Source organism: Garra rufa, chromosome 2 (genome assembly GCF_049309525.1).
Source record: "Garra rufa chromosome 2, GarRuf1.0, whole genome shotgun sequence".
Lineage (NCBI taxonomy): Eukaryota > Metazoa > Chordata > Actinopteri > Cypriniformes > Cyprinidae > Garra > Garra rufa.
This window is the reverse complement of record NC_133362.1, coordinates 2,275,813-2,294,528: the sequence shown is the minus strand read 5'-3', so window position 1 is coordinate 2,294,528 and position 18,716 is coordinate 2,275,813. Positions and strand designations below refer to the sequence as shown.

Here is an 18,716-nt window from a genome sequence, read left to right as displayed (position 1 = left end):
TTTGCGTGCTTAGAACTCAAGAAGTATTAAAGATATCACAATATGATTTAAGATTCTAGTTCTTAATGAACTTTTCTTTTGGAATCTGGTATCCCATTGTAAAATAGGTAAAATTCAACAATCTGAGTATCATTGAGATGCCCATATCTCTGGGATTGAATGATGTAGGGCATTGAAAATGAGGATTCCTAAAGAAAAGTTTATTAAGAAGGAGAATCTAAAATCATATTGCGATATCTTTAATACCTCATGAGTTATAAGCACGCAAATTTTGGAAAAAGAATAAAAAATGCAAATTCACTTGGAAGTTTTGCCACCTAAGTGGAGCTTTTTTCCTGCAAAAAGATTTCTCTTTTCTCTTGCACACACTCCGTTGTTGAGTCAAATCTAGTATTTTCAGGCATCAAATGCGCACTTGCAACACAAAGGCTGTTGGAAAAGGTAGGCAAAAACCTTATGTAGCTTTAAAGTGTAATGCTGCATTCACGATATGTCCATAAATATGCATTTACATGTATGCATTTAGCAACATTGAAGATTTGCAAGCTATACTATCTAATCTCAGAATTGCTTGCGCTTTGCTCTACTCTTGTTTGAGCTCTGTAATGCCATATGTGATATGATAAATCTATAATGATACTAAAATTGATTTAGGTATATAATAAAAGATCATTTTAATTTAAAAGTGGAGCGGAGACTCAAACAGTGAAAGTGAGTAGTTCAAAACCTTTCTTTTTAATAAACTCTGTGTACACAAACAATGTTCTCAATGCTGGAGTTCATGTGTAGAGACCCAGGTGACTTCGAGCAAAGTTTCATGGTGTGTCGAGCCTTCTTAGTGTTGAAAAACATTGATTTTGATGCGCTCAAAGTTATGCCCCTAGTTCTCCCATTCACCGGCCATTGACCACAAAACGAAATCACGGTCAATCTCAAAAACGGCTCGTTTGTCGTAATTATGCTTTTAGATATAAGTTTTTCTCATTTACAGTAAAAAAAAAAAAAAAACAGCCCAGGTTGCATTTTGGCAATAGTTATCCTTTAAATTAAATGCATTGTGAAATGCATCAAGTGTTTTTGTCTATAGATTTTATTTTAGGCAAGTTGTGTTGATTTGAGAAGGCTAAATTGATCAAACCTGCTCAACTCATTGCCATTGACTGCTTGGTCGTTACTTTAAAAAAAAAAAAAGCTTGAATTTAACAAACAAAAAATATTCCAAACTAATTTCTAAATTAACTTGAAGAAATGAAATCTAGCCACTTTATTGAAATCCAAAAAAATAATCCTGAATGTTTACAAACCTGTAATTGATCTGCATATTCCCATAATTTCAAATTAGTGCATGTTTGCTTATATAATGCTTGTTTTTGCATATTTAAACATAGCATTACAAAGAACCAACTGGGGAAGTATGGGCTAAATATTAGTTAGATTTTTCACCCTGTTCACTAATGCCTTAATCCAATTACAAATGGACTGTTTTGCCCGATTTTTGTGTTTTAAAGACTAACTATTGCAGTCAGTAGTAAGTCAAGTCTCTCTTGAACTTCAAGCGCTTTTTATGTTGTTTATTGTGAGGAAGTTCTCTTGGTTTTGAAGCAGAGCTCTAGTCTCTGTCCTGCTGTACTGAAAACCCCTTCAGCCTCTGTAGACGAATCTTCAGGGATTGTTTGAAAGCCTGTTTCCCCAAAGCGTTGTTTTCTTCCTCAAACAAACCAACATGGGTGCAGTTCTCTCACAGGAAACCTCCGAACACTTGAGCTGCATTACACAGATCTGCTGCCGCAATCCTCTCAGCATTTCTCTCAAGATAGGCTTTTTATCGCTCTGTTTCAAGGTGAGGTGTGAATTGTTGCGATGATTGTTTCATGCGGTCAGATATTTGTGTTACGAATGAGTTTAACTGGCCTTCTGCGCTGATGTGATCCGGGAAACGAGCGAGAACGAGAGAAACACGCTGTCTTATGAGGGAAAGATGCACCATGGGAAGCGTTAGAGCGTTTGAAGGCTGTGAAAGTGAGAACTACAATTGTCCAAAAAGACAAAGAACAGAGCAGAAAAGTGTGTGAATCTCTCAGAGCCTGTCAAGAATTGGTCCGAGTCATATTCTCCCCAAAATCAAAGAAGTGAGACTCTATTTTTTTGCATGAAGAAAAATGAAGTAGCCTGCAGGGATTTAAGTTCTTTCTGAAGTTTCTTGCTGTTACGTGAAAAAAAAAATGCATGCACTGAAGTGTTATGTAGATGGTTGATTATATGCATGACTAAAAAGTGTCAAGCATTGCAAAATATATCAGTTATATTTCATAGATTAAAAACAGCTTTGAAATTATGCAAACTGGCAATAGAAAAGCTGTTGTAAAACATTTTCTTTCTTTAAAATGCTATTAGCCTTGAAAGTTTAAATAGGCAATGGTTAAAGAAATATATGGCCTGGGGAAAAAAAGAAAGCAGAGATATATAACATATAATATAATTCTTTATATGTATAGTTTATTTATGTATTATGTATTTGTTGCTTTTATCCCTTTTTATGAACAATTAAGATCTTTTTGTTGTGGCATTTTATTTTTCATACATTTCAACAATTTTTCTCCATAAAAGCTAAGAGACTGGTGCATCAATTTTTTTTTTGCTTTTTTTTTTTTTGCACTTTTTAAAATTAATTGTATTATTCAATAATTTATAATTTATTTATATATTGTTTTATTTATTTATTTATTCTTTTATCCCTTGTTTTTATGGAACATCAATCAAGATCATTTTGTTGTTACATTATTTTTATTTTCCTACATTTCAACAGACAATTCAATCAGTTTAGTTTTGCATCAAGATACATCAAAGACTTGTGGTGACATTATTTTCATTTTCAAAATAAATGTTCATACATTTAAACTATTTTCCGCTATAAAAGCTAAGAGACAGAAATCTAATCAATGTAGTTTTGCATCAAATTATGCTTATTTTTTTTTCTTTTTGCACTTTTTAAAATTAATTTTATTTAATTTTCTTTCTTTATAATTTATTTATTTATTTTTGCTTGTATCCCTCATTTTTTATGTACCATTAAAATCTTGTTTTTGTGACATTATTTTAATTTTCATGATAAATATTCCTACATTTTCCTTCAACAATTTTACTTCATAAAAGCAGAAATCTAGACAATGTAGTTTTGCATCAAATTAGACTTTTTTCTTTTTGCACTTTTTAAATGAATTTTATTATTTAATTTAATTTCTGTATAATTTCTTTATTATTTTATCCCTTGCTTTTATGGACCATTAAGAAAAAAAAAAAAAAAATGTCATACATTTCAACAATTGTACCCCATAAATACTAACGGACAAAAATTCAACCAGTGTAGTTTACTGTCAAATTAGGCTTTTTATTTATTTAATTTATTTATTTGTTTGCATTTTTTAAATTAATATTATTATTATTATTATTATTATCTTTTTTTATAGGTTATTAATGTAATTTATTTATTTATATATTTTTATATTTTATCCCTTTTGTTGTGACATTATTTTAATTTTAATAAATTGTCATTTAAAAAAATTAGGCTTATTTTTTTTTTTTTCAATTTTATTTCTTTATTGTGTTTCTTTTTTTTCTTTTATATTTTTTCTTTTGTTTTTAGTTTAAATATAATAAATGTTATGTTAAAAAAGAGAGAGCGTAAAACCCACACTGTTATCATGACTGACAGAAAGAGCGCATGAGTAAACAGAGCAGAGAGGCGAAAGGCCTTTAAACAGAAAAAAGCGAGCGTGAGCGAGTACATACGAGGATTGATTTCACAGAGGCCTGACCCGCGAGAGGATATCCCATCATCCCTTCTGATCAGGATTAGTTCACGGCATCACCGCAGACAGCCTGAACTCCAGCGGCCGGATAATCTACCGCCGGATCCTTTATCCTCTCAGCATCCTAGCTCCTTCTCACACGGCTGAAGTAACCAACACCAGCATCCTCGCCGCAGGGCATCCAACACATGTGTGTCATGCACTCGCCACTGCATGTTTTGTTTACAGCTGAACACACTTTCAACTCACAAGTAAACACAAGTTGGGCTGGGAATCGAGAAGCGTCCCAGTTTATGGGACATTAATGTTAATGGTTCCTCAGCATCTGCAGTACTTTGAGCTTCTTCGCACTAATTATTTTTTAAGTAAAGATTCCAAAACTTTTTGATTTTGATTCTGAATCCTGGTTTTCCAATGAAATTCTTTTTTTTCTTTTTTTTTTATGCTTTTTTGATTTCCCTTGCCGTGACTGTGATATGAGGGTTTGCCTCCTTTCATATTCATTGATAATTATGGAATTATGCTGAATGAAACACTTGTTTCTTACTAATTTTGAGCTGCTGATTCCAAAAAAAGCTTGAGTGACTTAATATGATGCATTTTGTAGCATTTTTGCATTTGAGATTCATTTGTGCAGTGCAGAAGTCTTGTATTTTCTCTTAGTTAGAAGAAAAACACCAGAGCGTGTTTATTTTTAAACTGTGTTCATGTGAACTTCTTTGACTTATGAGCTTTTTGAGTAGGTTTTAAGAGAAAACTCTTAGCTATTTTTTTTTTACTGCTATTTAGAAGTTTTAAGATAAAATGGTTTGTGAATACAGGCCCAGGCTTACCTTCACTTTTAGTGAGCAACCAAGAAGAGTTGATTCACTATGATAGAAATGATTCTTGGTTCCCAACACTTTGGAATCGATTCCCAGCCCCAACCCCATTGCTGAAAATAACCATTTTCTTCTTTTTCACTTCAGACCTTAATATCACAATTACCAAGCAAAGATTCGATTCCCAACCCTAAGAAGAACCATTTTTGATTACCAAAAAAACCTTTCAGTGATCAACTCTTAAAAGACCCAATTTATTCTTGGGTTTATTAATGTAAAGAACCCTTTTCTCTCAAGACTTCCTATCAGTATTATAGTGACTTAAAGTATTTTTTATGGAATCAATTCCAATCTTTGGAATTGAATCTTGATTCTCAATGCCTCTGAATTGACTATTTTTGATGGAATTTGATAAACCTTTGGAGTTGATTCTCATTTTTTGTTGGAATCGATTCCCAACCCTAAGAAAAACTTTTTTTTGCTCCCAAAAGAACCTTTCCGTGGTTCGTTCTTAAAAGAACCATTTTATTTAATGGTGTGTAGAACATTTGAATCACCTAATGAACCTTTTCTTTCAAGACTTGCAAACACTAAGTAGTGAGTCCCTTTGGTGGAATCAATTCCAATCTTTGTAATCAATTCTTGATTCCCAACGTCTTGGAATTGATTATCTTTGGAATTTATTCCCAGCCATAAGAACCATAATTTGTGGTTCCTAAAGAAGTTTTAGTAAATTTTTGCTCAGTGTGAAGATGATGTAATCATCTAAAAAAAACTTCCCATCACTATAAAAGTCGATTTAGAAGAGTCTTTTTAATGGAATCAATTTCAACCTTTGAAATTAAATCTTGATTCTCAGCGCCTCTGAATCAACTGTTTTTGCAGGAATTGAATAAACCTTTGCCATGAAATAGATTCTTGTTGGATTAGATTCCCAACCCTAAGAAAAACAATTTTTTGGTTTCCAAAATAACTTTTCAGTGGTCAGTTCTTCAAAGAACCATTTTACATTTTGTCATCTAAAGAACTTTTTTCCCCTTGGACTTCTCAGCACAATCATCAGAGAGTGACCAAAAGAATCTTTCAGTGATCAACTCTTAAAAGACCCAATTTTTGGGGGGGTTTATTAATGTAAAGAACCCTTTTCTCCCAAGACTTCCTGTCAGTATTATAGTGACTTAAGAGTATCTTTTATGGAGTCAATTCCAATCTTTGGAATTGAATCTTGATTCTCAATGCCTCGGAATTGACTATTTTTGATGGAATTTGATAAACCTTTGGAGTTGATTCTCATTTTTTGTTGGAATCGATTCCCAACCCTAAGAAAAACACTTTTTGGCTCCCAAAAGAACCTTTCCGTGGTTCGTTCTTTAAAGAACCATTTTATTTCATGGTGTGTAGAACATTTGAATCACCTAATGAACCTTTTCTTTCAAGACTTGCAAACACCAAGTAGTGAGTGACTCAGAGTCGATTCCCTTTGGTGGAATCAATTCCAATCTTTGGAATCAGTTCTTGATTCCCAACATCTTGGAATTGATTCCCAGCCATAAGAAGAACCATTTGTGTTTCCTAAAGAAGTTTTAGTAAATTTTTGCTCAGTGTGAAGATGATGTAATCATCTAAAAAAAAAAACTTTCCCCCCCAGGACTTCCCATCACTATAAAAGTCGATTTAGAAGAGTCTTTTTAATGGAATCAATTTCAACCTTTGAAATTAAATCTTGATTAGCTATAAATCTAATTTATTGTATACTTTTGACAGCTACGTACTTGACATGTTGTGATTTTATTTATTTTAGCTTTTAAAATAGTATTTTTTTTTCTCAGTGTGAAGAAAATGTAATCTAAAATTAATCTTTTTATCCCAGGACTTCCCATCACTATACTGCCCTCCAAAGGCAAAGTGCAGTAACTACTCCAACACTAAAACTGAGAAAAATGCCTTTAAAGTTTTTACACTAGCTAGTCAAACATGTTGACACTCTTGTTTCTCTGAAACGGGACAAAACTGAACCAGGAGACTTTGCCCCAAGACAAAACAGTTGTCACAAAGTCCATTTAAGCCTTAATTCAATTTTGACCAAATGTGTAGTTACTGCGCTTTGCCTTTGGAGAGCAGTATAAGCAAACGACTTATTTTGCTGGAATCGATTCTTGATTCCCAAGGCTTTGGAAGTGATTCCCAGCTTCCAGCAACCATTTTTGGTTCCCAAAAGAGTATTTAGTTGGAAGTTCTTAAAATAGCCTCTGTTTCTTACTGTAAAGATCATTTCAATGACCTAAAGAAATATTTTTCGCTATAAAGATCCTTTTGTGCAGTAGACCGATTCCCCAGATGTTAAAGAATCTTCGTGGAACCATATGTTCCTGTAAAGAAACTTTACTTTTAAAAGTGCAAAAATGACTAAAACAATGACTAGCGAAATTGATTCCCATCAGACCATCACGTTTTCCTCACCTGTGTTATGCTTCAGAGTGAGAATTGTGATGTTTCACCTCGTCTCAGTGTTATCGCACAGCGTTTGCGGTTGGCGCCAAAACCTCGTTATCGGCTGTAAAAACAGTTGTGATACTGTGGGAAAAGAGCACTGTAATATCAGGCTTCATTGGATTAATTATTGTTTTATGCTAATCGCTTTCAAATGAGGCTCTGCTAAGCATCACGCTGCCTGCTGTTTCCATCTCGTCTCGAAGAAAGACAGAGTTTCAGAATAAGAATGAGACGCAGAAACAGGCGCTTTGGGTAATTAGCGGCTCTTTGTGTCCTGTGGAGAGACCTGGAGCTCAACGCATCCGTGTGCGTGTGCATTTATCATGACTAAACTTTAGATAGAGACCCATAGTGTGCGCAGACAGAGGAATATATCAAGAGTTGTCTTCTGTAAATAGATGCAGCTGACGGAAGCAGACGCGGGAGAGAGGACAAATCCTGTTGTTTTAAGACCGTAATGCATCTTTAAACACTAAATATACGGAAATATAATTGTATTGGAAGTCAAACTGTGCGTTTTAATGTTAAATAGTTAGCATACTATTGATATATAATGATGTGCGTATCGTTGAGATTTTTTTTATGTTAAACCTTCTGGCAACAATCCTACATCTTGAATAACTTTCTGCTGATTTGCAAAATCAGTCTAATATTACTTATATTAAGGATTCAAAAACATCAATAAAAACTGTCCATCATAGTTTTTTTTTTTCATACATTTTTTAAATGGAGTAGACAATGTTCAAATACTCAATTTAATGTCTAAGAATTTTACATAAGTTAAAAAGCAAATCAGCTTGTCTCACAAAATCTGGAATTTTCTGTCTCGGTTTGAATACAGTAAAAAAAAAAAATTGCATTTGTCTCTGGCCATAATTCTGACCACGAAATCAGGGTTAGACATACATTAATATTAAAATAACGTCATGCATGTGAAAAATGAGTCTAATATTACTTATATTGAAGATTCTTAGTTCAGAAACATCAATAAAACTGTCCATCACAGTTTTTTTTTTCTCGAAATAACAATGAAAATATTTTTAAATTTAAATGTATCAGCAAATCCACTTCAAGGTAATAAAAGCAGTCAATGTTTCAAAATGTATCACTTAACTTACATTTTTTTTAAATGGAGTAGACAATGTTCAAATACTCAATTTAATGTCTAAGACTTTTACATATTTGTCCCAAAATCTGTAATTTTCAGTATCTGTTTGGATACAGTAAAAAAAATCATTTGCATTTGTCTGTGGCCTTAATTCTGACCTCCAAATCAGGGTTAGAAATACATAATATTAAAATAATGTCATGCATGTGAAAAATAGGCTGAGAATGGATCAAATAGTTGTGATCTGGTTCAGTTTTAGACAGGAATCATGTGTTTGTGTTATTTATTATATACTTTTTGACTGCTACAATTGCCAACCAGGTTGTGATTTATTTTATTATTTTATTTATTTATTTATTTTTATACTGAGTTTGATTTTTTTTTTTTATGAATTTTATTTATTTTATGCATCTGACCATATTATGATAGCCAGCTTGTGATGTTTTTTTATTCATTTGTTTTATTTGTTTATTTATATAAAATCTTTATTTATAATAAATCTTATTTATTATATACTTTTGACTGCTACATGACAGCCATGTTGTGATTATTATTATATATATTTTTTATAGTAAGTTTATGTTTGTGAAATTTTATTTATTTATTTTATGAATTTTCTGACTGTAATATGACAGCCAGTTTGGAATGGTTTGTTTGTATGTTTGTTTGTTTGTTTTTAGCTATAAATCTAATTAATTATATTCTTTTTGACTGCTACATGACAGCCAGATTGTGATTATTGTATTTTATGTGATTTTTAAATCAGGGTTAGACATAAAATAATATCAAAATAACGTCATGGATGTGAAAAATGGGCAGGGAATGGATCAAATAGTTGTGATCTGGTTGTTTTAGACAGGAATCATGTGTTTGTGGTCCTTTTCTGCTGATTAATGGTGAATTCAAGAGTTCTTCACCTTAGTAATGGTTGTAAAATAAAAATAAAAATGCTACAAAATGTATCATATTTAGTGAGAAAGTGTGATGTGTTCCAATAGAACAGACACTGGTTTTGAAATCAGCAGCTCAAAATTAGTTAGAAACAAGTGTTTTTTATTCATTCTTTGCATTAGATAAAATATTACACATAGTGCTATTGTTTTGTACAGAAGCTAGAGAAAACACTTCACGAAAGATTTTTCTGGTCTGAAATAATGCAGCAATAGACAGTAGTGGTTTTGAGCCGTACAGAGTCTCTGTGGTGGACTGTCAGAGCTAAATTGCCTCCATTATAATCATCTGAACTGTCTGCAGTGCGAGTGCTCTGTGACTTCAGCTGACAGACGGACAGTTTTTATTTCTGACACTGCAGAGCTGTTTTACACACTTCATTTTATCCTCCCAAATCAAACCCAATGATTTTTTGTTTGTTTGTTTTGCTTAATCTTTGGGTGAATTTGATGATATTGTTCTGTTTTGACCTTTACATGACAGTCAGCTTGTGAGGTTATTTTATTTATTTACATTATTAACATTTATCCATTTCACAGATGCTTTTATCCAAAGTGACTTACAAGAGCAATGTTGTTGTTGTTTTTTTCATTGCTTTTAATCTTATTTATTATATAATTGATTGTTAAATGACAGCCAATTTGTGATTTTATTTTTATTATTATTATTATTATTACATTTATTATTACAATAGTCATTTGCAATTTTTATTATTGTTTTAGTTATGAATTGTACTTATTATATACTTATATATATCAGTCAGCTTGTGATGTTTTTCAGCTTTTTTTGTCAGTTTTCGATGTTTATTTTTTATTTTTGCTTTTTATTCATCTATGTATTTATTTATTTTAGTTATCAATTGTATTTATTATGTACATCTGACTGTAATATGTTAGCCAGACCGTGATGGTTTATATGTGTTTAATTTGTATATACTTTGGACTGCTACATGACAGCCAGGTTGTGATTTTATTTATATTTTTGCATTTCATTTTTTTAATATACAATAGTCATTTAGTTAGTGCCTTTTTTTTGCTATAAATCTTATTTATTATAGACTTTTATTTTTTTATTGTATTTTAATATTTATTATTACAGTAGTCATTTTGCACTGTTTTTTAGTTTATTTTATTTTATTTATTAAATACATCTTACCATAATATGATAGCCAGCTTGGGGTTGTGTATTTATTTATTTGTTTACTATTTTAGCTATAAATTACATTTATTATATACTTGTGACTACTACACTCTTAAAAAAAAAAAGGTGCTTTAAAAGGCTTCACAGCGATGGCATAGAAGAACCATTTTTGTTTCCACAAAGAACCATTAATTACCATTCCTTTAAAGAACCATCTCTTTCTTACCTTTTTATGATCTGAAGAACCTTCTTTCACCACAAAGAACCTTTTGTGAAACAGAAAGGTTCTTCAGATGTTAAAGGTTCTTTATGAAACCATTTAGACAAAAAACGTTCTTCTATGGCATCGTGAAGCGCCTTTATTTTTAAGAGTGTACATGACAGACAGGTTGTGATTTTAATTTATTTTATTTTATAATATGTGACCCTGGACCACAAAACCAGTCATAAGGTAAAATTTTACAAAACTGAGATGTATACAACATATGAAAGCTCAATAAATAAGCTTTCTATTGATGTATGGTTTGTTAGGATAGGACAATATTTGGCCGAGATACATCTATTTGAAAATCTGGAATCTGAGGATGCAAAAAAATCAAAATACTGAGAAAATCACCTTTAAAGTTGTCCAAATTAAGTTCTTAACAATGCATATTACTAATCAAAAATTACATTTTGATATATTTATAGTAGGAATTTTACAAAAAAAAAAAAAACAGTTCTTAAACTCTTCAAAAGCAAAGCATTCAATGCATTGCATTGAAGCTTTTATCAATTCATGCATTCCTGGAAATGCATTTACATAAACACTAGTTTGCTAGTTTGGTTTTAATTTGCATAGGCCACTTGATTTAGTATTTATCTAATGCACTGATTTTCAGACATTTTTAAGTCCAGATATAAACCACACGCTTCCATACCACCCAGAAACTACCTGAGAGCCCCATTGTTTGCGATGACGGGTCTGATTTGTGAGGTTTTGTTGCATGCTGCTTTTGTTGCGCTGCTGTGAGTCGGATGGGTTTGGACATTCATCTTGGCTGCGCGTCTTGCTGTTAGCATCAGGTCTGGCAGCTCTTCTACTGTGAGCTCTGACAGACAGACAGAAACGCCACATCACTTCATCTCAGACCAACACTGGAGCTCCTTTGCTCCTCATCCGTCCATCCCATCGTTCCCTGCGGGCAGCCCTCCGTCCCTGCACACAGATTACAGCTCCAGACACATGCAGTGTCACTTTCTGAGCTCACGGGAAGATGATGTGAATAAGAAAGAGAAAGAAATGGGATGAGGTTTGTGGCGGTGCGAGAGGGAAAATAAAGTTTTTGACTGTCATACAGTTGAGCTGCTTCTGCAAAGCAGGCTGAATGTCATGAAAACATGTCTAGGACCTGGATAAAACATATCCCTTTATGCTAGGAAACCTATGAAATATGTTTTATTTTCCATAAATTACCCTAATTTCTTGGTTCCATTTTTAGTGCTTTTGTTAAACTTTAGTTTAAAAAAAATTTTCAGTTTTTTTTTTTTTTTTTTTTAATTCCATTTAATTAAAGTTTGGTAATCAAAAAGTGAATTCATAAAAATACTTAATTTTTTTTTTAACAATAATAGGGCTTTATGAAATGTTTTATTGTATTTCAAATGGCATTTAATTTTTTTCCCAAATTTCATGTTTAGATTTTTTTTTTTAAATTCAGTTACTTTCAATAATAAAATAAGATCAAATGAATTCATAAAACAAACTATTTCAGTGTTTGTTACGTTTTTAAAATGTAATAAGCTTCATCAAATGTGCTATTATTTCCTTTTTTTTTTTTTTTACTAAATTAACTAAATGGATTTTTTTTATTCTATTTATTTAAATTTTAGTAATCAAAAGGACATCTGATCAAATAAAATGACGAGCTTAATAATCAAAAGGTTGATTTATAAAACTTTAACAATTCATTAATTTGTTTTAAAATAATAATAATAGAATTATGTTACATTCATTTATTTATTTGTGTTTACATTTTTCTAGGTTGCTTTTTTTATTTTATTTATAATCTAATAATCTTAGGACATCTAATCAATTAAAATTATGAAACTTTAACAATGTAGTATTTAATTAAAATCGTAACAATAATAGGGCTATATGATCTTTGAAAAAATGAAAAAATGTTTTCCCCTCAAATTCCATGTTTTTGGTTTTAATTTTCCCTGTATTCCTGTAAGTTTAAGTTCAAGTGAATTCATAAAACTTGTAATGTAATAACTTATTAACTCTATAAAGTGTTTATGCTTTCAGTTTTTCTTTATTTTATTTCATTTCATTTTATACCATAGTCAGTTTCTTTTTTTTCCCCATTTTATGTATTGTATAGATCTGACCGTAATATGATAGCCAACTTGGGATAGTTTATTTATTTATTTGTTTACTTATGTATTTATTTAAATTAGTTCAGTTTTTTTTTTCTTTTTACTTCTGTTTAATTAAATATTAATGATCCGAAATTAATGTTTGAATTAAAATTGAATAATAATTTATTTTAAAAGTAATTTATTTAAATAATTACTTATTAAAAGTTAACATAAATAATAGGGATTTATGATATGTTTTAATTTTTCCAAATTCCTTTTTATTTTATACATTTTTTTCTGGTTTTAATGTTTTGTTTAAATTTTGTCTGTATTCCATTTTTAATGGTTTAATAACAGTTCAAGTCATAAAACTTTTAACTATAATAATTTGTAATGTTTGAATAATTTATAAAATATAATAGTTTACATTTTAACAATAATATGACCTTTTGATTTTTTTTTTTTTCCCTGAAATTCTGTTCTCTATTTAAAATTTTCTGGATTTTGTGATTTATGATTTAATATCATATCATCAAAAATAAAAATACCCACAATCACTAATACATATTACCATTTGATCAAGCGTACGATTCTACTTTTGATTTATTCATCCAAATTTTGCCAAATTGCATGATGTTTTTCAATGCATGCTAGAAATCCTAGGCTCCTAGAAAGCCATTGTTTAATTATCAGTAAGGGTTTTGAGTGCATTTCACATTTCACCAAAGCAGCGTGACCAGCCAGCGTCCAAGAACTTGAAGAGGCTAATCAAAATAAACGTAATGATTAATAAGTGAAGAATATCCACTTGACTGGAGCGAGTGGAGTTGGGCTAAAGTGTTGAGAGAGCTGAAATCTAGTCATGTAATGGTGTCTAATGAAAGCGTGCAGATGGCTGTAATCTGTAATAGAGTTATAAGCTTTAATCAGTTTGGAGAGCGGCGGTAAATGCCACCGAAGTGACCTTTAACTGAAGGAATATTGTGACTGGAGGCTGGGGCTGTTTGGTCTGCGGAAGAGGCTCTGTTAACTGTGTCTCTGTTTGCTGCGCTCGAGAATTTGATGAAGCGTAAAGGTCAGAAGATGTTTGCGCATTCACACATTTGTATGGGACACCCAAGGATCCTCTGAACTCAATCAGAGAGTCCTTTAGAGGATCTTTCCGCTCTCTTTTCTCTCTTGGCTGCGACTTTGGCCTTGGCTCTTGTTTAAGTCCGCTAAAGCCATAAAAGATCACCTTTAGTGAAAAGAAACACGTCTGCACGGTTAGTGGCGAACATTTAGAGCTTTGTTATCTGCTCTAACACGAGCCGTAGGTTTTAATGTGATCTGAGAAAGGACGACAGTGGATTGATCTCAAGGTACGACTTATAAACATAGCAGCACTTTCCGTATAATCAAATTGCTTAGTGAGTTATGGGTTTTTTTTAACAGCCATTATGACATATGACTTATTTCATTTAATTTTATTTTAGACCGTAGTCAATTTGTGCGTTTTTTTTTTTTTTTTTTTTTTTTGGTTTAATTTTATGTTTTTAGTTATGATTTTTATGTATTATATGCATCTGACCGTAATATGATAGCCAACTTGGGATGGTTTATTTATTTGCTTATTTATTTTAGCTTTATTTATTTATTTTTATACCATAGTCAGTTTGTGTTGTTTATTTATTTATTATTAATTCTTTTTTATGTTATGAATTTATTTTTTTAATTATTTTATTTATGTATTTAGTTGTATTTATAAATCATATTACTTTTGACTGCTACATGACAGGCAGGTTGTGATTTTTATTTATTTTATTTTGTTTGTTTATTTATTTATTTTTATTATCAACTTGTGATTTTTTGGTTTGTTTGTTTTGTTTTGTTTTGTTATATTTTTAGTTATGAATTTTATGTATTATATACATCTGGCCTTAATGTTTATTTATTTTATTTTTATTTTTTTTTTAGTTATGAATTCTATGTATTATATACGTCTGACAGTATATTTTGCAATGTTTTTTGTTCAGCTATTACTCTTATTTATTATGTACTTTTGTCTGTTACATGACAGCCAGCTTGTGATTATTTTATTTTATTTTATTTTATACAGTAGTCAGTTTGTGATGTTTTTTATTTATTTAATATTTTATAGATTTTATATATTTTTAGTTATGAATTGTATATATTATATACATCAGACCATATATATATTCTTTTTTTAATACCATAGCCAGTTTGTTTATTTATTTATTGTTATGAATTGTATGTATTATATACAGCTGACAGTAATATGATAACCAGCTTGCAGCTTGGGATGGTTTATTTATTTATTTGTTTGTTTATTTTAGCTATAAATCACATTTATTATATACTTTTGACTACTACACAACAGGTTGTGGTTTTATTTTATTTTATTTTATTTTGTTTCATTTTTATTTTAATACAATAGTTTTTTTGCAATGTTTTTTTTCACGCTATAAATCTTATTTATTATATATTTTTGACTGTTACATGACAGCCAGGTTGTGATTTATTTATTTTTATTTTATTTTATTGTTTATTACAGTAGTCAGTTTATGACTTTTTTATTTATTATTTTATATATTTTTAGTTATGAATTTTATGTATTATATACATGTAATCGTAATTTGATAGCCATCTTGGGATGGTTTATTTGTTTACTTATTCTCGATTTATTTATGTATTTAGTTGTATTTATAAATCATATTATTTTTGACTGCTACATGATTAACATAAATAATAAAAATAATTTTATTTTATATTCTTTTGACTACTACATGACAGGTTGTGATTTTATTTTATTTTGGTTTTTCAGTAGGGGAGAGTGGGGACAGTTGCAACATTGCTTATTTCTTCAAGCAGGAATAAGATACAGTGATAATATTCATACTGCACATGCTTTATTGGCCCCTCATTCTTCCTGGAAGAAATCAGCCACATGTGATCATTCCTTCTACCCAAAATCATTTTCTTGGTAAAAAAGTACTTTTTTTTAAAGATTAGGTTTTTGGTCATAGTGTCTAAGTTGTTTGTGTGACACATTGTAAAAACAACATTTTAATCTGTGTGTTCTTAGTTTCTAATAGGCATAGATAGCGTGTGCCAATGATATGTTGTCAAGCTAATATACCAATTTTTATCATAGCTATCACTGTAGAGACACACTGTTGCAACCATCCCAAAATGCTGTCCCTTACCACAATATTGATTTAAAAGCTTGCCATAACATTACATAATTGTAATTTTATAATGATAATACTAATGAACCCCTTTAATAGTTAGTTCTCTCTCCTTTTTTTAAGTGAATAGGTAAAAAATCTACTTGTTACTTAATGTTTTTAATTTACTATTCTTTGTTTTGTTTTGTTTTTACAGCCAATTTACCTTATTGAAGACCGCGACTGTGAACAAATAAAATAAAGAAATTGCTAAATTATATTTAGGAATGATTTCATTACATTTTATTGAATGTTGCAACTGTCCCCTATTGTGGGGACGGTTGCAACGTTTCACTTTGTCTATTTAAGTGTAAAGTGTACGTATATTATAATATGTACACATGTTGCAGCAATATGGGTGAGTAGCTGACAGATGCGGCTTTATTGTATTAAAATTTCGGCTTTCTAATACAAACAGTCTCTGAGAAACTAAAGGACATGCAAAAAGTGTTGCAACCGTCCCCACTCTCCCCTAGTTATTTTGCAATGTTTTTTTTTTGTTTTTTGCCTGTAAATCTTATTTATTATATACTTTTCACTGCTATATGACAGCCAGGTTGTGATTATTTTATTTTTATTTTATTTCATTAAGTAGTAACTTTGTAGTAATTACTTTTGACTGCTACATGACAGCCAGATTGTTGTTTTTTGTTTTAATTTTATGTATTATATACATCTGACTGTAATATGATTTGGGATGGTTTATTTATTTGTTTATTTATTTTAGCTTTATTTATGTATTTAGTTGTATTTGTAAATCATAGCACTTTTGGCTGCTACATGACAGCCAGGTTATTTTATTTTATTTTATTTTATTTTATTTTATTTTATTTTATTTTATTTTATTTTATTTTATTTTATTTTATTTTATTTTATTTTGTAGTCAGTTTGAAGATTTGCTTTTGTTTAATATTTTTTTAAGTATTTTTAATTATGAATTTTATGTATTATATACGTCTGACCAGGTTGTAATAATTTTATTTTATTTATATGTTATGAATTTTATTTATTATTTTATATTATACAGACTTAGTGGTGTACATCCTCTAACACGAGCCGTATGTTTTATTGTGATCTGAGAAAGGAGGACAGCGGATTGATCTGGAGGTACGGCTGTGGTTTGCCGGTAACTCAAGTGTCTGTCCTGACTCCTGAGTAGAATTGCAATGCGTTTTTATAAACAGAGCAACACTTTCGGTATAATCAAATTGCTTAGTGAGTTCTGAGGTTTTTTTTAGCAGCCATTATGACTGGGATTCAATAACATGGCATGCGGTGTCTGGCCGCACATAAAACCAATTTAACTGGCTTGGATTTATGAAATATTTGGAGGAATCTCAGTTATTTATTTTCTCAGGAGGGTCTTTAGATGAGGTGTGCCAGTTTTTGTGGATCAGCAGCCTGGGATGAAATTGAAAACAAGGTTTTATTGGGAAATTCAGAAACGGTGTGAGAACAGTGAAAAATGATTTTGACATCCGTAACAAACTCCTTTGTGATTTAGCACAGGATTATTTTTTGCTGGCAATATCTTTGAGTTGATTGGACAAATGCACCATTTTCCTGGATAATACTGTAAAGCTGCTTTCACACAAAGTGACTTGTCTATTATATAAAACAAAAGGAATTTATTTTTATATTTTTAGTTTAAATATTTAAATTTTTAGGTTTATATAGCTTTATTTTTATTTATTTCAAAGTTGCAAAGAAAACTTTTTTTTAGTTTTATATCATTTTTTTTATTATTCTTTATTTTATCCAGCTTACTTAATTTATTTCAGTTAATTGCCAAGAAAATTTTCTTATTTTAAGTTTCATTTAATTTGTTTATTCTTTATTTTATTCAGCTTAATTACAATTTGATTATTTTTTTTTTTGTAATTTTGTGCTTTTGTCATGATTATTAGTTTCTACAAATATTAATATTTTTAGTTTTATTTCAATTGATCATTTAGTACTTCAACTTAAATAAAATAAAAAATAAAACAAAAAACAATAAAAATGTATGAATTAGCATTTTTATATTTTTTGAATTTTGATTTTAATTTTTAGATTTTACTTTTATATTATATTAATTTAATTATATACAGTCAGGTCCATAAATATTGGGACATCGACACAATTCTAACATTTTTGGCTCTATACATCACCAAAATGGATTTGAAATGAAGATGGGCTTTAACTGCAGACTGTCAGCTTTAATTTGAGGGTATTTACATCTAAATCAGGTGAACGGTGTAGGATCATCTTGTTCGTTTCATTTCAAATTCATTGTGGTGGTGTATAGAGCCAAAAATGTTAGAATTGTGTCGATGTCCCAATATTTATGGACCTGACTGTATATAATTTATAATATATGTGTGTGTGTGTGTGTGTGTGTGTGTGTGTGTGTATATGTGTATGTATAAAATATATAATGATAATGATATATAAAATCTTTTTATTTTTTAAATTATTTTTTATTCATATTTATTTATTTTTCCTCCTTTCAGTTTTGATTTTAATATTAGGTTTAGTAATAATTTAGTAAATTTAGTTTTTGATTCAAGCCAAGAAAACTTATATATAAATATTTATATAGTTTTGTTTTGATTTAGTTGAATTTATGAATAATATTTTTTTTCAAGTAATCATTTTAGAATTCATCTTTAAACTTAAACTAGTTTTTAATAATTTTAAGTGTTTTTTATGTTTATTAGTTGTAAAAAGAAATATGTATAAATAGTTAATTTATTTAGATTTCACATTTTTTTTTCAATTAGTTTTATTTAATTTTAGTACGTATTTTAATTATTTACCAAGGCAACATTTTAATATTTTTTAT

At 29.9% G+C, this 18,716-nt stretch overlaps 1 protein-coding gene across 2 annotated transcripts in view; it reads left to right on the top strand.

Annotated features, from left to right (window-relative positions):
* The window catches only part of hs3st1l1 (heparan sulfate (glucosamine) 3-O-sulfotransferase 1-like1), a 135,528-nt gene that overhangs the window by 114,821 nt on the left and 1,991 nt on the right, over positions 1-18,716 (top strand). The window lies entirely within an intron of this gene.